This window comes from Panthera uncia, chromosome A2 (genome assembly GCF_023721935.1).
Source record: "Panthera uncia isolate 11264 chromosome A2, Puncia_PCG_1.0, whole genome shotgun sequence".
NCBI classification, from domain to species: Eukaryota; Metazoa; Chordata; class Mammalia; order Carnivora; family Felidae; genus Panthera; species Panthera uncia.
The window spans coordinates 28673448-28695490 of NC_064816.1; the positions used below are offsets into that span (position 1 = coordinate 28673448).

The following is a 22043-nucleotide window of genomic DNA, read 5'->3' on the forward strand; positions in this document are numbered from 1 at the left end:
AGGGACTTATTTCCTTTTGACTTGGCTCTTGTTCCTCCAGGCACAGGTGAGACCAGGGGGCTACGTTTGGGGTCAGAGAGGGTTTTGAGTCTTATTGGAAACTACAAAGACGGATGCACACAAAACAGGACGTCTTTCACATCACAGGTAGGGCTTCCTCTTGTCACTTGGCTGAGGCCACTATCAGGAATCACAGCTTCTACCCACATGTCGCCCAGTAAAGTGTCCAGGGGAGCATTTTCCCCAATTGCTCTTTTCTCAAGGCTCCTTTTCAAAATATCAACTCCCAAGGGAGAAAAGCCAGCAAACCAAAAAGGTAGGTTGGCAAGAGCCCAGGATTAAGAGTGGACAATTCTCAAAGTGGCAAAACTAGTTGACCCTGAGACAGTCATGTCAAGTCCCACAGACTTGGTCTCTAGAACTGGGTGATGATTCTGTGTTCTTTGCAGGGTTGAGAGCCTGACCCAGTGAAAAAACATATGAGAAAGTGTTTCAGAAACTTTAAAGGGCTGACCACACACATCGATGAGTTAATTCTTGAGAGGGCAATGCATCTGAACACCCGGAATCAGTGCCAGCACCCAAGGTAATTCCTAGATTCTCTTGCTAAGGATGCTCTTAAAACCCTACATTTTTCTTTGCAGTGTGGACTGCAACTTTAATTCCGTAATTTTGTGCAATGTCTGTCTCCCACAGAATGTCTTGTCTTGCTCATAGCTGTCTCTCTAGTGACTCACTTGGTACCTGGCTTAGAAAGGGCGCTCAGGGAAAATGCACAGAAGGAAGGAAGGAGAGAAAACAAGTGACCAGTGATGGCTGCAGGGTAGTTCAGGAATGAGCAGGGAATGGCCAGATTGAGAAGCCATTGCATCAATCAGTCTGAAAGCCAACATTGTGAAAGCTCATTCCTGCAAAGGCTGCTGGGTGAAAGGAAAATGGCCATTTGGGGCCATTAGAGGGATATGAGGAGGGGCGCCTGGGTAGCTCAGTCTGTCAAGCATCCGACTTCGGCTCAGGTCATGATCTCGTGGTTCGTGAGTTCGAGCCCCGCTTGGGGCTCTGTGCTGACAGCTCGGAGCCTGGAGCCTGCTTTGGATTCCATGTCTCCCTCTCTCTCTGCCCCTCTCCCACTCATGCTCTGTTTCTTTCTCTCTATCAAGAATAAATACACATTTAAAAAAAAGCAGTATCAAGAAAGCTTTCCAGATTTTGCACAATTAATGTTTCTACTAAATGATCCCCCAAACCAAATTTCTCCTGTCCATTCTGGATGTAGAATTTAGTTTGGGCAAAAAGTTGGTTTTCCTTTCTTTCAAGTCTCCCTCACCTACAATACCTAACACTTATGCGATGTTTTTCACTTGGCAAAACACATTCATGGACAGTTTCTTCTTTCAGCCACTCTGCAAAATGAGGGCTAGGAAGCATCTCTATTTTACAATTCAGAGCACTAAAACCCTCAGAATTTATTTGCTCATAATCTAGGCCAGAAGGCAGAGATGGCAGGACTCACATGTGGTCTCCTGAACTCCCAATTTTCCCTTTGGAACTCCCGATCTCCTCACCCATTGTAGAAATGTCTGAGGGACTCAAACATCAGTGGTTGGGGCAGGTGCTGGCAAAATCATTCTTCTCAGCTGGAAACTGCCTCTTTTGCTCTGTGGAGTCAGTGCTTGGCAGTTGGTAAGAGTTTTGCTACAGCTGAAATGATCAACCTTTAAACACGCCTACTCTCCATTTACCACTAACATGCAGTTTCAATCCAGAGAATGACACCAGTCAAATTCTATTCCTTTCGAGGCAGTTTGGGAAGATAAGGCAAGCTGTATGTCATGAATGAAAACCATCCACTCTCCTACACACGCCAGCCTTCAGTTTTTCATCAGATAACTGCTGACTTATACCTTGTCTTGTAGCTCTCCCTCCCATCCCATAGAGATAGGAAAAAACAGCTCAGAGTAAACTGTGGTCCTATTATTATTTAGAGTATTGTTTTGGTGTATCGTTTTTGGTTCTGGCCACTGAACTTTAAGGAGGTTGACGAGGGGCACCTGGGTGGCTCAGTCGGTTGCGTGTTTGACTTCGGCTCAGGTCATGATCTTACGGTTGGTGAGTCTGAGCCCCGCATTGGGCTCTGTGCTGATAGCTCAGAGCCTGGAGCCTGCTTCAGATCCTGTCTCCCTCTCTCTCTGCCCCTCCCCCACTCACACTCTGTCTCTCTGTCTCTCAAAAATAAATATTTTTTTTAAAAGTTAAAAAATAAAAAGAAGGAGGTTGACAATAAGGATCCAGGAGAGCCTTCTATAAGGAAAGTGAAAGCAGAGACATCTTGCCTAGAAAGGGAGGGCTAACGTGGCCTTAATTAAGGAGCATCCATGTAGAAAGACTAAGCTTTTTCATGGTGGTTCCAGAGCATGGAATCAGGATGGATGAGTAGAATGAAGGGCCCCCAGAGAAGGTTCAAACAGCTCTCTCAGTCCATCCAAGCACTGGTCGTCTCTGACGGTCGAGCAGCTCAAGCAGAGGCTATATAGGGTGCTCTGGATGTGAGCCTTCCCCTTGTGACAGGTTATATCTAAGGCTGCTTCCTGTTCTGACTCTAGTCTCCTTAAGAGGTAGGAAGCTTTCATCAGTTCTATCTTTTTATAGTAGATGTTGAGGTATAGCAGAGCGAATAAATTGGCAAAGCGAGGATCAGAGCTCTGGTTCCTGAACCCACTCCTGCCTACCGTCAACAGCGCTGCCTTTAAACATCACATTTATTTTCAGTATCCGTAGAATATGTTTTTGCCAGCTACGTTCTAAGAGGAAGGACCAGATCCTCCCAGCTCATGAGGGCTTCAGAATTATTGCCAAGGGTCGGAAAAATTCAAGTGCACACCAGACGCTGCCTCTAGATTAAATAAACAACAGGCCTTACAATGTACACAAGACACTTTTCCATTATATGTAGATATGATTTTAATGAATAAAACACACGTTTCTTTAAAAGTACTACCTGTTTCATGGAATTTTGTCATTCTGTATGTTTTCCCATCAGCGGTTCTAAAACGTGTATGTGTGTGTCTATCGGTGTGTGTACAATGTTTTCTTCTTTACCTTTAAATATTTTTTAAGTTTATTTATTTTGAGAGAAAGCACGAGAGCGCACGAGCAGAGAGAGAGGGAGGGGATCCCAAGCAGGGTCCGAGCTCTCAGCGCAGAGCCCACTACGGGGCTCAAACTCACAAACCGTTAGATCATAACCTGAGCTGAAACCAAGAGTCAGACATTTCACTGGCTGAGCCACCCAGGCGCCCCTCTTTTTTAACTTCAGAAGTAATCTTCCCAGTGAAGTGGCTAAGAGGATGAATTCGGATTGGTGGGGTCAGAAGTCTGGCTTTGCCATTTTCTAGCTTGTGACTTTGGGCAAGTTATTTAACGTCTCTGAGCCTTCTCTGCAGATGGGACGCTCCTAACAGTACTCAAAGGGATACTGTATGGATTGAATGAGATAATCCATCTAAGAGTGTAGAACAGTATTGGCATGGGGTAGAAGCTATTGAGGGTGACTTTTCTTAGTGTTACTGCAAATACTAGCTTATTAGTACAGATGGAGTGCATGCACCTTGTTCTGGTGATGGTGGTGACAGTTTCACCCCTCACCCCTAGCCCGTGGGCCATTTCTTGCCATAAAAAGGATGCTGGAATCTCCCCAGGTTACAGCAGGTATCTGGGCTGACTCACAGTCTGGTATACTTTCTGCCAATTTAGTGACCATCCTATGTACTAGAGAAAACCTTGAGGCACACAGCAAAGATCTGTTCCCTAACTCAGGACGGCTGAGTTTATGCACGAGTAAGAAGGCAGCTTCCCAGGCCAGGGCGCTCACTTATATTCAATAACACACACCTACAGCTCTCCGGGACCAAGCCGGGTCCCCAGGTGCTCTGGGACGCAGGAGATAAGGTGGGGGGGGGTTTGCCCCACAGACCGGTCTGGCACCTTTTCTAAGCAGGCACTCAACTGCCCTCAAGGGAGAGGCAAGAACTGTGACTTCAGCCAGATCTCATTTCCTGAAATCCTGATGGTCAGATGGCAGGAAGAATACGCCTTCTCTAGCAGTACCATGGGCACCCACCCTCTCGCCCCTGACCGCCCAGATAGACTTGCCCAGTTCTGGGGTAGGAGGTCAGAAAAAGAAACACAAGGTAAGAGAGGCTGAGGGAGACCAAGGTTGATGGGAAGGAGACAGGCTGTCAGTGAACAACTTGTTCATGTTCTCATACGCCCGAAGCAAGGAACACTTACTATGTACAAGGCACCAGGTCAGGGGCTGTGCTCCATCAGAAGGCATTTGCTCCATGATTCCTGGCCCCTTTCTTAGAGGATGTCTAAGTGCACAATCCCTCCAAACACAGAATGAGTCATGTCCATCCAACAACTAGTAACTATAAGTAACATTTCAGAGTGCTTATGACTTGCCAGGCAATGAGTCAGGGATACCACATTTGTTATACTCAATCCTCACGACAATACTTCGAGGGGGTCCTATTAATTATTCTGTTTTACAATTGAAGAAACCAAGGCCCAGACAGATGAACTTGGTTTAAAGTCGTACAGCTAAGAAGTTAAAGCTTGAGACCTCCCATCTCCTCAGATGCCCATTATTCAGTAAAATAAACCAAATATTAAACCACCTTCACTGACCAGTCATATTGAAGTCTTGTTTTGTGTGCGTGTGGGTGTAGACACAACATAAAATGCTTCTCTGGGAACAACGTGTGAGGGATTTGAATAATTATCTGCACTGACTCAGGACAGAAGGTCCAAAACGGTTTCCCTGGCCTGAATGTCCCAGCTAATTGCCTCGACCCTCCACCTGACTTAGCGTGTGTAGACAGGCTTAATGGTTTCTCTATTGAGCTCTTCCATTATTTTTCAGGTGCCCAAGGTAATCTTTTCATTGAACATTCACCATCCTGGGATTTTCACAATGCTGATGACTAAGGGATTTTCTTCTGCCCGGTCCTAATAAGGGGACCTGAGTTAATCATTGTGTGGCTTTGATAGGGAGCACCGTGGGGGCTTAAACCACTTCTCTTGCTTCATTAGGGGAAAAAGCAACCCAGGTGCAGACCACGAGGACCTCAGGGTTTGATACTATTAAATCAATGCACAGACAAAAAAAAAAAAAAAAAGTGGATTAGGCCCTTTTTGCAAACAGAAATCTGGTGGGTAAGACTCAAAGATGGAAGAAAAAAGAAATCTGAACAGATACCACTGCATTAGTGACTGCCTGAGCCCTCCTTTCTCCCCATGGTCTCTTAAGAAAACACCCACCAAGGAAATGATTTACTCTCTGCACAAGCTGACGCTACCCTGGCTTGTTTGACTTCACAAGCGCTTCGAGCTGATTTCTCTGCCTTTGCCTAGAAACTGCCAACCACAGCCATCGCTTCAAGGGGCTAGCAACATTGACTTCAACATTTGGCTTTTGAGATTACTGCTGTAAAGAAAATTTTGCTGTCTTGTACCTTTCTCCATTTCTCTAATCCAGGCGATCATTAGAGATCTGGAGTATTATTATTATTTTTTGCAAGTTGAGGCAGTTCAGTGTGTAAAAATGTTACATAGGGCCACCACCATCCAGAAAATGATCACGTCTCTCAGGTTGAATTTTATCATCTATCACCACCTCATGTCTATGGAAAGCAAGGACCTCTGTCTCTCTCTCTTCAGTACCTACACTGCCTGATATATGGCAGGGGATTGATAAAAATGTGTTGAATGCATGAACTTCTGGGTATGGCCCTCTGTTCTTAGAACCCAGGATAGAGGTTTCTAGTATTTTCTTGCAGTTGGTGGTTAAGTTACAACCGTCTTAAAGGACATTGAAGAAAAGTGTAGGCAGGCGCCATCAATTCAAAAGGAACTGGTATTTGTTGCCTCTGTGCAAAGAGCTGAAAGGGTCTCTTGTTCCTGTGTAGCACGGGCAGTCTGGTGCAGGAGTGAAGAGTGAGGGGGCATGAGTCCGACACAGAGACCGGCGTCTGGTTCTGTTCACCACCAGTTGTGTGCCAGGTAATTAACTTCTCTAAGCACCAGCTTCCCCATTAGAATATAGAGAGAGCGATAATAATACCTCCGGATGGGGTGGTTGGATGAATTATTAATAAACAAAGACAGATTTTAAAAGCATTTAACATGTACAGGGAGGGAACTAGTCTAAGCATTTGCTCTGTATAGATGTGTTTAGTACATGTTAAGGATTAAATGGGTTAATGTATGCAAAAACCTCTGCACAGGGCCTGGCATGTAGTGTGCGTTCAGTAAACGTTGGCTGTTATTTTTACACCCTCTTTTCCTTCCGCCTCCAAAGGGGCTGATTTGATTGGTCAGGTTCTAGGGCACTGCTCTGAGGTATGTTTTCTAGCTAGCCATATATCTGCACACTTAAATTAAGTGCTTCAGGTGAGAGGGTGTGACCTACGTTGCAGTAAGAGGGCTGGCTGTCTTACTTCTCTTCTCTGCTGGCTCTGTGCCTAGACCCTCTTTCTGATTCTATTTCTTCCTCCTAGAAGGAGATCCCAGGAGAAGAGAGTGACTCTCTCTAGACTTCTCTGCATTGGAATGCGGACCCAAAGCCCAGTTCACAATGTGGTTGCTTGTTCGCAAAGAAGCTTGCCATCATTTATTTTGCTCCCTCTATGGACGTACCATTTCCTCACTGAAAAGTGGAGTCTCTTCCTCTACCCCCTTGAGTCTGGGCTGGCTTGGCCTGTGACTGCTCTGACCAACAGAACATGATGGAGATGACACCATGCCAGTTTCAAGCCAAGTCCTGAAAAGGGCTGGCAGCCTCTACTGCCTTACTCTTGAAAGTCAGCTGCCACAGTGTGACCCCCCCCCCCCGACACCACCATGCTGCAAGAAGCCCAAGCCATTTGGAAAAGGTTGGCAGGATGAGATCCATATAGGTAGAAAGAAGTAGTATGAAGACACATCAAATTGTCAGCTATCCAGCCCCAGCCCAGCGTAGCCACCTGCTGAATGCAGCCCAACGAGCGACCCCAGTCAAAGCCACATGAACCACAGAATCTCCTAGCTGAGCTCTTCCCAGATTCCTAATCCACAAATTGTGAGCAAAAGAAAGTGATTGTCTTAAGCCACTAATTCTGGCGCAGTTGGTTATGCAGCAGTAGACAACCAAAACTTAATAAGGTGGTCCTTTATCTCATATTCCCCTACCTTTATCCATTGCATGTATTTCCCTGGAGGATGCTGTGGGGTGGTCCCTGATGGTCTAGGACAGGATTTGGGTATTTCTGGCTCTCCTGGCTATAAACACATTAATGACTAACCTGATTTTCACTTGATACTTAGTGATATTTGTTGAGCACATATGGGTGGGGTACTGCACCAGGCACTTTATGAATAATTAGCTCAGTCATCACTGTAGAACCCAGGCAGGGCCATTTCACCATCCCTGCTTAATAGAAGGATGCTGAGGCTCGACACAGTTAAGCAAGTCTCAAGAGGTGAACCAGTAACTGGTGGAGCTGGAGTATAAGCCCAAATCTGGTTATAAAGTGCAGAGCCCTTTCATTATATCAAGTTGTTGCTGTTCTGAAAAGGGTGTGTCATTCTAAAACCACTTCTTACCTACTGACCACCCGGGATCTGGGAAAAGGAGAGCCTATTTTGTGGAACGTATAGAGGCTTTGGGTCACGTAGACCTTGGTTCGATTATGCTCTATTACTTATTAGTTCAATGACCTTGGGAAAAATTATGAAACCTTCTATGGCTTCTATAATCTCATCTGCAAGATGAGGATAGCAATAACAATTCAGGGGGTTCTTCTGAGGTTGAACATGTTAACACATCAAGTCAACAGTGCCTGGTACAGGGTAAGAGCTCAATAATCATTAGCTATTATTAGTAGTAGTGTTTAATTCACTTGTGGTTAGCTGGGAGTTGACTATGCCAAGTGTGTTCCCATCCATAGCTTATAGACTAAAGCTGGCAAACTATGGCCTGTGGGCCAAATCTAGCCTGTTGTTTGTTTTTATGTGGCCCATGAGCTAAGAATGGTTTTCACGTTCTTCAGTGGTTGAAAGTCCAAAGAAGAATAATAGTTCCTGAAATGTGAAACTTACAGGAAATTGACATTTCAATGTCTGTAAATAAAGTTTTATTGGACCACAGCCACACCCACTCATTTATATCTTATCGATAGCTGCTTTCATGCTACAGGGGCACAGGCTGAGTAGCTGTGACTGAGACCACGTGGCCTATAAAGTAAAAACTACTTACTATTTTGTCTTTTTGAGAGGTTTTCAGACCTCTGGACTAGAACACGCTTAAATAAGAGATAATGGAATGGAGGCGGGAAAAGAATCACAAAATGTAAATGCCTAATCTTAATGTGACCATTAACTAGTTGACTGATGTCAGCTACTTGCCTAACCTCAGGTCCTTATTTATCATAATAGGGTGCCAGGCTGAGGATTTTCTTTTGACTCCTTCTAGAATTAAAAAATATGTCTTTCAGATGGTACAAGGCAGGTTGGTTCTAGGAAGAATGTCGATAGAAGTACTTCCCACACCTTGAAAAAGTTGTAAATACTCTAGTAGTAAAACAAGAGGCTTATTAATATTGTAGTATTAATAAGAGCTCTGGTCATGAGGCTCCAGGAAAAATATAGTACCCTGGAAAAGGAAAAGTACTTGAGATACATAAAGACCACCCACACAAGTACCAGAGAATATAGCATGGCCCAGTGGGTAGACTTGGCAAAGAGATAAAAGGATTATCATAGGTAGCTTGTGCTAAGTATCCACCCTGTGCCAGACCCTGTTTTCTGCGTTCTTCATCCAATGTAATATTCCCAGCACCCTCTACCTGCAGCCCTCTTCATCTGCATCACTTTGGGCTGTGGGGAGAATTCACAAAGATAATATGCATAAAGAGGCACAATACAAAGATGTGGCAAACACTCAGGGTATGCTAGCTCCTAGACTGCTACTGCTGGAATGAACAGCCCAAAGGAACAACCTTTCCGTAGCCAAAGAGTAAGCCCCTCTGTGAACCTACCCTGAGTCCCGACATTTGCCCATGTCCTTCCTCAGCTTCCGGTTTTCATTTTCTTTTTTGAGGCAGAAGTGCAGTCAGAAGGGTTGACATCTAAATGCATATGGCCCCATGAGAAGCATCGTTCAGGCCAGTGATGTGGGAGAAGCTGTGACCACATCATTGATCAGCAGATTGGAGACAGGTGGGAAAAGATATGGGTGTTTCTAGAGGGGAGCAGCGGCAGTGGAGGGAAGTGGTTGAAAGCACAGACTTTGGAGTTGGGTCACATGGGGCCAAATTCTAGTTCTTCTCCTTACTAGACAAGGTCCTTGACTTTTCCATGGCTTGCATCCCTCATCTATAAAATGGGGATAATACTACTTTTCATAGAGTTGTTGGGTTTTTAACTGAGTTGGCAGATCAGTTCCCAGGGCATAGTAAATAAGAATTATGCGTCTGCCATTATTATCCTTCCTGCTGAAAAAACCAGCTGGTTCTCAGTAATTATATTTGTGTATTAAGCTTGCTCTGGCCCTGCATTATCCAATAGCTACATGTGGCTATTTAAATTTAAATGACTTTGGGGCACCTGGGTGGCTCAGTCAGTTGAGTGTCCGACTCTTGATTTCGGCTCAGGTCATGATCTCACAGCTCATGGGTCTGAGCCCCTCGTCAGGCTCTGTGCTGACAGTGCACAGCCTGCTTGGGATTTTCTCTCTCTCCCTCTCCCTCCACCCCTCCCCTCCTCACGCTGTCTCTTTATCTCAAAATAAATGAATAAACGTCACAAAAATGTAAATGAATTCGAACAAAATACAATTAAAAATTCAACTTTGTAGTTGTACTAGCCACATTTCATGAGCCACATGTAGCCAGGGGCTGCTGAATCAAAGCAGTTAAGATACAGAATATTTCCACCACTGCAGAAAGTTCTATTCGATGGTACTGAGAGACTCGAGACATTCATAATAACAAAGATTATTACATTTTTAAATGTTAAGAATGAAGAGATGTGCCATTCAACCCTGAGTTGACAAGAGGACAAGAGATCAGTTGGAAGAGGAAGCAGGGGAAGGAAAAGAGCACTGGTGTCAACAGCCTCCTTGGGTGGATGAAACAGGAATTAAAAGGAGGTGGGTATTATTTAAAGTTATCAAGATGCCAAGAGAGGAATGGCAATATTAATAAAACCATGACAGGAAGAGGGAGGGGGCGGGGTGTAAGATAACAAAGTGAGCGAAAGCCCCACCTATTATAGTAGGGAGTCAAATAATCTCTCAGACCACTAAACCAAGAAATAGCAATGTAAGAACAGTACTTGGAGCTACGATGATAAAACGAAAATTGTTTCAAGGGGCTCTTCTGGAGTCAGGGATTAAGGCTACAAAGGGGTAGGACAGAGAACTGTTGTTTCTTTAAAAAAATATATTACTATGAGTGACTGTATTATTTCATTTTTAACCCTCTATGTATTTCTTCTATAAAAAATTCCTGAAAAAAGAACAAAACGAGTGGTAGAATTTTCAACATTCTGGTGGAGAATGGCATTTTGCAGGAGGAATTTGTCTCCTCTAGAGTAACTTCTTCAAGGTTTTTGGTTGACGGGAACAGGATTCCGGGTTATGTCCTCTACAAAGGCAAAAAAAAAGCAAAACCTAGCAACCCCTCCCCCTCCTCCCCATACATAATCTGGATGCTCTAAGTGCATCTTGGGAAGATGAATACATTGTTAGTGCCAACCGAGGGACTGACTGCCTGGGGGAGACAGAATGTACCAGTGGGTGGATGTACTGGGACTCTGTGTGCGGGTGAGCATTTGAGCAAACCTCAGTGGCTCCTGCTTGGGGCCAAGTGACAATCATGGTGAAAGCCCCTTACAACATTTTCTAAGGACTGGAGGAAAGTATGACCCTTGAAATATATCTGAAATCATGGACAGCATGATGGATTCCCGAGCTGTGTCACCAAGGGGATGAAACACCTTCTCTGCTGGCCGAAGATCAAGGGTGTTTCTGGCCAATTATGAAGTGCTGAGCGCACATAAGCACCACGTAAACGCCACAGAGAGGCACACACGTCATGAGGCCATCTTCCCTTACTTTCCTTTTTAAAAGGGCCTGAGTTTATAAGTGCTGTTTTTACAGATGTGGGAACTGTGACACCGACAATTCTTTATGGGTAGCTCACCAGGGGGACGTTGCTCAGAAAAGCGTGCATTTAAAAGAAAAGAGTGAAACACTGAAATGTTTAAAAATAAGGTTTCCCTCTGTTGCTTATAAATGGAACCAGTGTTTGAAAAAATTTTCAGATAACAGAAAGTGAATACTGGAGTCCAAGTCTGGACTCTCTTGCGATCTCAAATACTGGCTCTGTGAGTTTGGGAAAAGCCACTGTTTAGTTTTCTCAGACAACATAGAAATACCTAATACCTGATATACATGGTCATATACAAAAAATATGGATGCATTTACCAATGACTGAATGCCTGACACCGCCTTATTCAATTCTTATCACAACCCGACTTCTCATCATACAAATGAAGGAACTGTGGCTCAGAGTAGTTAAACTGCTCTCCTCGGGGAACACAGGTAAGAATAGAACTAGGATCTGAACCCTGGTGTGTCTAACTTCAAAGGATCCGCTACTATATTATGCCGCCCCCTATGTTGCCCTACGTTATTCACAGGATAGTTTACCGAAGTCTGAAGATAAAATCCAGATGACAGTGGAGGTGCTTCAAAAAGCAAGCAACGTCGTATAATGCTGATATTCACCTGTTACCCTGCACAAGACCTCATACATAACTATCGTGTAACCATCATGCATATTCTGAAATGACCTCTGAGGACCTCTGTGGGGCTGGAGGAAGGTGGGAGAGGGCCCAGGCTTTCCTGGAAAGCGTCCTTAGGCAAGATCACGAAAACCTCAAATTGTAGGGCTGCTGGTTGATTGCACGGCTTCTGTGCATGTTCATAAATATTGATTGTGATTAACTATTATCATAGTAATGAGGCTAATAATGCCTCCTACAGCCCATCCCACCACACTACTCAAAGTCCCTACCTTTCATTAAACAAAGAGCTGCTGGCACTGCTGGGGAGTTGGGCAAGAGGCAGGGAAGTGATCTCTATTAAGCAAAAGCATTCTGTTTCATGCGCTGATTAAGAGCCGCAGCCCTCATTAACGAGAATTGTTCGGATCTCCTGTTGCTCAGGGTACTGTGCTCCGAGACTGGGTCCAGGAAGTGTATGTTCTCATCTCTCTTCCCCCCTGGGGCTTCCGAACAGATGCCCTATTGAAGTAGACATGTTTTTCCTTCCAGTTTCCCTCATTTCTGTCCCAATCCTTCATTCCCAGAGAGGATTTCGGCAAGGCTCAGGGCCTCCTTCAAGCCCTCCCTTTTAATGCTACTAAGACTTAGCAATGGTTGCATGCTTATTTATTATTTGCCTGGCATAAGGCTAAGCAATTTATAAGTAATTAACCCTGACAACGGAGGGCAGGATGGTGATTATCATTTATGGAAGAGGAAACTGAGGCTCAGAGAGGTTTAACAGCTTCCTAAAAGACACAAAGCTGGAAGTATCATGTGGCTTCCTTGGACCCCAGGGTCTGACCTCTTAACGAGGCTGTCCTGCTTTTCCATTTGTCTATTTACTTGGCATGCTCTCATTTTAGGAGAAACTTGGAAGTATAAATCAGAAAATTTCAATTTTATAAAATCTCCAAGCAAGGCGGAGCCTGGGCTGCTGTGTCGGTTGAGCATCCGACTCTTGATCTCAGCTCAGGTCATGATCTCATGAGTTCAAGCCCTGTACTGAAAAAAATAATAAATAAAATAAAATCTCCAAACAGGTACAAAGGCTTCTTTTTATTTGACGGTAAGTAGGGGCCTCTGCCCACCTCTGGCATTTTTGGGTTTTGCTCTGCCTTTGGAACACTAAAAGGCCCAACGGACTGCAAGCTAGAAGACGGGAAGGACCATATCTCACCTGTGTCCCTGGCTTCTGCCCGACCTTGGTGCTAAGCAAATGAGCGCCATGCTGTCATGACACGACAGTCATGTTTCTGCACGAGGGGATCACCTGGCGGCCTGATGTCCTCCGCTTCTCCCCTAGCAGCCTCAGCCTGAACTTGAGGGCACACGTTGTTTATATCACCACTGCCAGTGACAACCTATCAGTCAGTGTAGGTCTGCAATACAGTGGAGAATTCGTTTTTTTCTGCTTTGTCCTCATCTCAGGTAAAGAGTGGATGAAAACGAATGGACAGGTTTTGTGTCTAAACCAGATGTTCAAGTCATTTTCCTTCTCTGGTCTCAGTTTACACAGCTGCAAAATAGGGCAGCAAGAAGGTATCACAAGTTCCCAAACTTCTGGCACCAACACCGCTGTCCTGATTTTGGCTACGGCCCGTGTGGCGTCTGTACTATATTTTCTTATGTACTTAATTTCTTCTTTAAATTGGCTCACTTTTTAAAGACTTAATTATAAAGAGAAGATGGGTATCACTGCCATACACAGAAAATCAGCAGTAAGATAAAATCAAGAGGAGAAGGAGGTAAAAGTACACAAAACACAAAAATAAAATGACCACGTTCTAGGTAGACACGGTTGCCTGTAGGGGGTGCTGAACCCAAGGCCTGCTCGTGCTTTCTCTTTGTTACAGATGAATATGTGATATTTTAGGGAAGTGTGAGAGGCAGATTATCACTCACTGGAAACTTTCTCCTTGATATAAAGATAAACATGAGAAGAAAATTAAAGAGGGGATAATTCTCTTACAATGGGATTGGTGCTATTTCATGTGGCGTTTTTGTGGTGTCTAATATCATCTCAGGTACCAGGTGGTGTATCTCCTGAGCTTGGGAAACACTCAGGGATATGTTAGTAGAAAGGAAGAGGGAGGAGGAGGAAGAGGAAAAAGAGGGAGGCAGACACCACGCTGTTTGGTAGCCTTTGCCAATTCTGTGGTGCAAACGATTTGACCATGGTCAGTTTCAGGCTCCCGGTGGGGCATCACTAAACACAGAGCTGCGAAGAGATGTGGGCAAGTGGCTGTGCCCAGCAGGTAGGAACGGAGAAGATTCTAGTACAACACTGGAAACGTTGGACCAGAAAAATCTCAAAAGTTCCTTCTGTCGTATGCCCTCTAGATAGCAACTTCCAGACAGCAAGAGATAGGGTCTTCAAAAGAAGATCTTCCTATCTTTACAACTCCTAGCTTAATAATTTACATATAGCAGTCATAGAAAACATGGTAGCAGGTCAAGTGATTGGTTCTAGTACTCAGCACTCAGTGACATAACCACAGTAATAACCACAATAATAACAAAAGCTAACAAGTATCAGATGCTTACCTCATCCCGGGTATATAACATTTTCTCACTTAACTCTAACAACATCGCATAATTTAACTCTCATTATTATTCCCATTTTATAGGTCAGTAAGCTAAGGCCAGAGGTTAATTAATCTGTCCAGAATGATACTCCAGTAAGGGACAGAACTGGACGAACAAGCAACCTAGTTGTATAATGAAATAAACCTGATTCGACCTAAAATATGCACGGGGGATGGGTTATTCAAGTCTGGTTAACTGAATCTTTTGATTCATAGGTATTCTAGAGGCTATGTGTGAATGAAAAATTCTGGAAGAATTAAAACAAAACACTAAATGCTAAAATACACTAAACTTAATGGAAAACATCTCTGACGAATCCAAGTTTTGAGTATAAGAACATGCCGAAATAGAAGCTACAGGAGAGTCTTGGTTGATCCTGTTCTGAGTAGTGATTTGGGTTGCTTAGGAGAAATGGTTAATACGCCAAGGACTAAACAGGTGAGAAAATGGTAGAAAGTGCTAGATCAGGTGAACCTTCTTACAGGTGTAGGCTGAAGGTAAGACTAAGAAGGGGTATTTACTGAGCTGCCACAATGTGCCAGGAGACTGCTCACTATAGTTCTCTTTTTTTTTTTTTCATTTTAAAATGTTTACTTATTTTTGAGACAGAGAGAGAGGGAGACAGAGCGCAAGTGGGGGAAGGGCAGAGAGAAACACACACACACAGAATCCGATGCAGGCTCTGGGCTCTGAGCTGTCAGCACAGAGCCCAATGGGAAGCTCGAACTCATGACCGGAACCGAAGTTGGATGCTTAACCGACCGAGCCACCCAGGCGCCCCTGCTCATCGTGGTTCTAATCATCTCATCTGCTCCCTGACATACGCCCTAGCACCCCCACTCAACAGATGAAACAACTGAGGCTCAACAAATGGCCAGTAACTAGCCTGCATTTCTGTTAGCCTGGGCTTCACAATCCTCTCTCTCCCTCTCACTTTCCGGTGACCGGCGTCCCCCTGCAAGTGGTTTGGAGGTTAGGGCAGCATCTCTGACTTTTAATTTCAGAACAATTATCTCATGTTTGGAGCCCCACGGGTCTTCATTATGTCTTTCTTTCATGGCTGTCAGTTCTGTGACCTGGTCACTCAGCACCTGACGGTCTGAAGAAAATACCATGTCTGTCTTGTGTTCATCTGTCTACTAAAGGATTTAAAGGGGAATGGTTAACTTTGGATGCTTATTTTTTTTCTTCTTCTTCTTCTGAAAAATCTTCTGAAGGGCTGCTTTGGACAGCAGGGTATGTTAATTGTCAGCTGTGTTTTCAAGGCATGAACTGGAAAGGAGGAGGATGTCCTACTAGGTGATAAAATTATCTGAAATAAACCCCAAAGTGGATGTCAAGTTCTGAGCCATTGGGGAGTGGCTGATGAAAGAAGTCGGTAGAAGGCATGGCAGATCGGTGCTTTACGGTTCTTGAACATGTCAGAGCATGGTGCTTTTTTGGTCTATGAGAACAAAAACCATTAGACAAAATAAGTCTTGCCTTCCGATGGTGGCCCAAAGCTTCAAAATCAGACTACAAACATGACGTCAGCCGGTAACAGTAGGTGGTCTCTCGGGGACCTCTCTTCCCTTCTCCAGCTAAATTAATTTTGATAATGTCCCTTGGCAAACCCTTAGATACCATAACCATGGGCAAGTTGCTTCATGATCAGGCTCCAGACTAGCTGCTCCCTAGCTCTATCCCTATTTTAGTCTGACATTTACCCGAGTCTCAATGAACTTCTGGTTCCCACAATGCATGGGACCTTCCCTTCCTCCTCAGTGTCTTTGTGCCCTGCAACACTCCTTCTTCTCTTATTTGCTACATCCATCAGACCTCACCTCAAACGCCATGGCCTCCCAGATGATGTTTGGTTCCTTTAGGCTACTGCCCCATTGCCTCAGCTCCTTCTCCCTCTCTCTGAAAACTTGCCACGCGTGTGACTTACTTGTTGAGACTGTATCTCCCTAATGAGAATATATACTAAGAGGCATTATCCGTCTTGGTCATTGGTAAGCTCCCAATGCCTAGCAGCAAGTAAGTACTTAACAAACGTGTGTTGAATGGAGGACTAATGTGAAACTGAAGATTATCTGGAAAGCACAAAAGAAGTAGGGGGATTTTGAATGTCTATTCCTTTGGTTTTATTGCAAACCATGTGGCGGGTAAATTACTTACAAAATACTTTTACTGGTAAGGTGTGAAAAAAAATAGAGGACTCTTTCCCTTAGAAATGGTATCGGTAAGTGGATTGTTCCTGGGAGAGTCACGAATTGATTCCATTTATGAGTTTCTGTGCTTCTGTGGGGAATAACATTCTGAAGATAATAAAAGAGTAAATCTAAGGTGGAGTCTTAGTAGTTGTATGACTTTGGACAAAAAACTCAACTTCTCTCATCTGTAAAATGGGGATAATAATTGTATCAATTGCATAGGGTGATTGTGAGAATCGGATGAGAAAATGCATGTAAGTCACTCAGCAGACTGCCTGGCACATAATATATGTTCAATAAAGGTCAGCTATTACCAACATGGTTGGTGCTTCTGTCCAAGGCAGGCACCTCCACTCTGAAGTGGGGAAGTCAACTGACTTGCCTCACATGGATTCAGCGTCTGATAATCTAAGGATGTCGCCTTCTGAAGGTAGACCAAGACCTCTCTGTCTACACCATCATCACCAGCCCATAGTATAAAAAGCCATGTCTCCTCTGCTGGGCATTCCCTGAAGCCAGAGCAAAAATGGGACATCGCTGGAGAGAACACTAACAATTATGAACACTCGCCCCATGCTAAAATTTGAACTGCTTCCTAACCAAAATAGTCTGTGCACAGAAGTGAATTCTTTTGATCCAGTTCTGGCTTTTGACCAAAGTGGCAGTCTTGTTCTTTGGCATGACCTCAAGAGCTCTGCACAAAAGCCGTCTACGCTGATGGATGATCCGGACTAACACCGGTCCTGGTCTCAGATTCTAGCAGGAAGAAGTATGTCTACTTTGTTTCATTTCTAAGTGACAAACCAATTAAAAGGCTGGCAAATGAAGAGGGAAAAGAGGTGGATGAGGGTAATTTGAGACCTAGGGGATTGTGCATACGTAGTGTTTGGGCCCCTGACAGCTTTTAATAGGGCTTTACCCTGTCTGACCAGAGTGGCTTCCAGGGTTCCATTGTGACCATCTCAAATGGCTGGCTTGATGGGGGAACCTGGAGTGAATTCTCGGGGCCTTCAGAGGATTTGAGGTAATTATTCTGTCTGCCAGGGGAGAGGGTGTGGGCTCCTCCTACATCATCACCCTTCCTTAAAGGCTCCGGAGGTTAGTCGGAGAGAGCATGCTGGTCGAACTAGAGGACTTAACCTCTCCGAGCCTCCGTTTCATTGTCTGCAGGCAGAAGAGCGTTGTTGGAACGGCAGCGTTCAGAGGATTCAATGAGAAAAATATATTTAAAGCACTTAGCCCTGTGCCAGGCACTTAGCAAGAGCTTAAAGAATAGCGTTGCTCCTGTAGCTATTTTAGACTTTGGAATTCATCTAATAAAACCATCATCATATTATGCCGAGGGGAATTGAAAGCCAAGGTGGGATCCCATGTTCCAGGTCACACAGCTCCGGGGTGAGGGGCAGGGCTGGGGCCCCAGCCTGGGTCTCCCCTCTCCGGGCTTTTTGCTGTGTGCCACTGGCCTCTCAGGACCACTTGGCACAGCGGAACTCTTCAGGACCTCACCGCGAGGGACCTTCCGCTTTGCTCCTTCCATTGAGTCTCCGCCCCCAGCAGGTGCTCAATCTCGAAGTCCTGTCCATGCTACTTCCAAAATATGCTGCAAAAATGCCTCCTGCTTTCCTGCCTCCTGGTCATTGCAATTGCTGCTCTGTCTAGAAGATTCTCCCCTCTCTTCAGCTGTGGCTGGCCCCTCTTGGTTTCAGTCCACGTCTCCTCCTCAGAGACCTTCCGTGACCATCCTAGCTGAAGCAACACTACCCCCCACCTCCTCTCTCTCTTTCTCTCCCTTTCTTTCCACTTTGTGGCCTGTATAGCACAACCCCTACCCTATACTTTTTTTTTCCCCTTTTTTATTGTCTGTCTCTCTTCCTAAATGTAAACTCCAAAAGGACAGAGAACACGTGTCCCTTGCTCACTGCTGTGTTCCGGCACCTAGCACAATAGCACTTGGTAAATACATGCTGGGTGAACGAGTGAAAGAGAGAATGAAGGAGCCAGTGGATTCCAGAACTAGCATATTTGTTAACACCTGGATAGGCCCAAGGAAAGGATTTTAATTTGTTCGGAGAGGGACCTAGGCACCTGCTTGTCGCCCTCCCTGGCCTCCTAAAAGAACAGCGTGAGGCTACCCACCAGACAAGGACCCTTCCAAGCAGGCAACCCACACAAAAGCACATCTTGCAGTCAGGGGAAATGGGCGGATAGTTGCTAATTGCGACTTCCAACTGGGCTGATCTTTCGAAAGTTCGAAAGGCGCCTGCCTCCAGAAATCCCAGGCTGCTCCTGCTGCTGAGGCTGCGGAGGGAGGAGAGGAGGGGCGCGCCTGGACGCCTCTTGGGCTGGCACGAAGAAGCCACATCTCCTCCTCCCTCCTCCCCCCCCCACCCCCCAGCTCCTCTCCAAGAGAGGAAGCAATGCAGATGGAGACGAGAAATAAATATTCCTGCCTGCTCCGTGCCACTGCAGACGTTTTCCAAAATGTCTGGCTTGGACCATGAAACCAAGCCCACCCAGGAAAGGAGGCGCTCAGCGGGAGAAAGAGGGGGAAAGGGTGGCATATTTGTCGATACTTGTCAGCTTTCCGGGGGGCACAGCACATGGCTCAGCCTTGGCAGCCCCGCTGAGGTGGGGACGTGGTAAGTGCACAGTAATACTTGAAGGATTGAATCCGAGATGGGAGCAGCGCTAAGGGAAGCCTTGCCAGGGCATCGGCACCTTCTCGACGCCTTTGTCCAGGGTCCCGGGACTCACAGCTGGCTCTCTCATCGTTGGTTCCCAGGCTCTTCCCACGACGCCTGCTGCCCCTGCTCAGCTCTTTCCCTTCCCCTCCACTCCACTCTGGCGTGAGTCACACAACTGGGCCGCAGGAAGTCTTCAAAGGCCCCTTGAAATTTGGGCAGGAGCTCAGCATCCACGTGTGCAGATGGATATTCCTGCCACTTCTGAGCACAGCTCGTGTTCTCCAACGCTGGAATACCAGCAGGAGATGAGAACAGAGGCTGCAAATGATAAGTGGGTGCTTTTGGCCGTGGGACGGCCAAGTGTGTGGGAGAAGTGTCACTAAGGAAGGGAAGTCACAGGCCCAGCAACAGGCACCCAAGTGTTCTGCAGTTACGGGGACTTCACTAGGCATGCTGCGAGGCTGCAAAATGTCTCCGAAAAGGGAGAGGAGAGCATGAGAATTTCAGCTTGAAAACTCCTCAGAGGATATGCTAGGCTTTCTTTGTGTCTCACCCTCTCGTGAGACTCCTCCTGGTACCCCGTCCTGCACGGCTGCCATGGACCACCTTCCGCTAGTTCTCTTGGTAAGTCAGTCATTAGGGTGGGGCCTAACGGATGGGCTGAGTTCTGCTCCATGAAGAGCAGAGGGGCTTTCCCGGTTTGCACTGGTTCGAGTCCAGGGCGGTAAAAACACTTGCTCGAAATGAAGACTCAAAGAAAGTGAAAGCTTTTGTGGGTGTCAGGGGAATGTTTTCCAGAAGAATTCTGCCTCTTTCCACCATTTCCATGACTTCACTGAGGGATGAAAGATTATCGAATATTTCCCACTCATCTGCCCATCTGCCTTCCAGTGCTAAGGCAACTGCCAGCTGAATCCCACTCTCTCCAGGAAGTTCTTCAATGGTGGGGGGTGGGGGGGGGGCACGGGGGGAGCTGGCAGAAGACCTGGATCCCTGTCTCCACTCTGCCCATCGCTGTGTGACCTTAGGCAAATTACTTCCCCTCTCTGGGCCTTGTTTTTGTTGTTGCTGTTGTTTGTTTGTCAAAGGAGTGGCCGGATAGGTATCCTTTCAGCTGTGACACATTGTGGGTGGTTCTACGGAGTGATATTGGGTAGATTTCCTGTTGTTACCATCCTCTGGCCCGCCCCACCGTTACCACTAGATTCTGGGAACTGGGGCCACCACACTTCTGCGGTTGAGTTCATTCCTTACACGTGGGAAGTTGAGAGCTGCTAAGTAAAATATCCTGGATATGTGGATACATGGATACTATCTAGAATTATTTTAAATGTCTTCTGTCTACCTGTCCCTTAATTCCCAGAAAATCTAATGCGCGGGAAATACCAATGTAAGGCATATTTAGAAAGAACTTGTGTGCATGTTTGTTTCCACTGTATAATAATCATGTTTTATCATCTTTTATTAAAAGTAGCCCCCATTTGTTGAGAACTTACTTCGTGCTAGGACTATGCTAGACTCTTCACTTACATTATTATCTCCCCAACAGCTCATCCCAGCAGATGTTATCCACTCCTCACTCTCATACCTCATGGTAGTTGGCCATAATTAACACACATATGCCAACACCAAAACCAAAATTATATAATAGTGCCCCTCCCCAAGGCCAAAAGCAAACCCAAAGCACAACTGAGACTCGGAGAGGATGAGACAGCTACTCAAGATCACATAGCTGGTTAATCCTGGCAACAGGATTTGAAGCCGATTCTGCCAGATCCCAAAGATGATGATGATATGCTACCTCCTACCCCATGCTGGGCCTCGTCTTGGCATTCAATGCCTTTCTAGGAGATTCTTCATACATTAATGCTGTTTTAAAGACGCAGGGATAGTAGGTCTTAAACTGATTGCCTTTCTTATGTCAGAGGAAAACAGCTGGCCTCAGAGCAAGCAAAAACCCAGCTATCAGAAACGTCAAGAAAAGATACAGTTGTCATCACCACCGAGCACAGAAGGTGGGAGAACAAGGCCCCCAAAGCAGCCCCTTTACGGTGACCATCTCCATTGGTCATTGACCTGCAGAGAATGAGGCTGGCTTCCGCCCACAGCCAAACTCACTTCTATGCCCATGCCCGATCCTGGCGCAGAATTAGAGCCCCTCACAATCTGTACGGACCCAGTCATGTGCTTCAGAGGTTGGGAACCTCTGGAGGTTGGGAACACTCCAGTGTTCCCAAGCCCAGGCAGGTACACAAATGAGCGAAACAGCCAGGTGCTACAGGAAACTGGCAAACGACCATCTGGTCAATGGGGCCCGCGGTGGCCAGCAGACCACTGGTCTGAGATGCTCAGAGCTGTTAAGTGTCCCTTTTACAAAGAAAGCCTGGAAGATGGACATCGCTGTGAATCCTCCCGCGTTGTAAATATAGGCAACTAATTCAGTTAGGAAAAGTGTACCTGACCCAGTGAGGACCAAATAAGACGTATTCGAAAGCTCTGTCTGACCTGTAGGTCTCTATTTGCAACGTTTAAATTTTACAGACGGGCAAGTGGTGACCCAGAAACATTAAGTGATTTTCCTGAGATAACTAACTCGGGCTCGGGCCAGCAACTCTCTTTTGGATGTATACATATGGAGACGTATGTGTATGTGTATGTGTGTGTACATGCATATACATACATACATATTGTGCATTCTCAAGTGAAA

At 45.6% G+C, this 22043-nt stretch overlaps 1 protein-coding gene across 13 annotated transcripts in view; it reads right to left on the reverse strand.

The window, feature by feature from the left end:
- The window catches only part of CADPS (calcium dependent secretion activator), a 477475-nt gene that overhangs the window by 48265 nt on the left and 407167 nt on the right, over positions 1 to 22043 (reverse strand). The gene's annotated exons all lie outside the window — the stretch shown is intronic.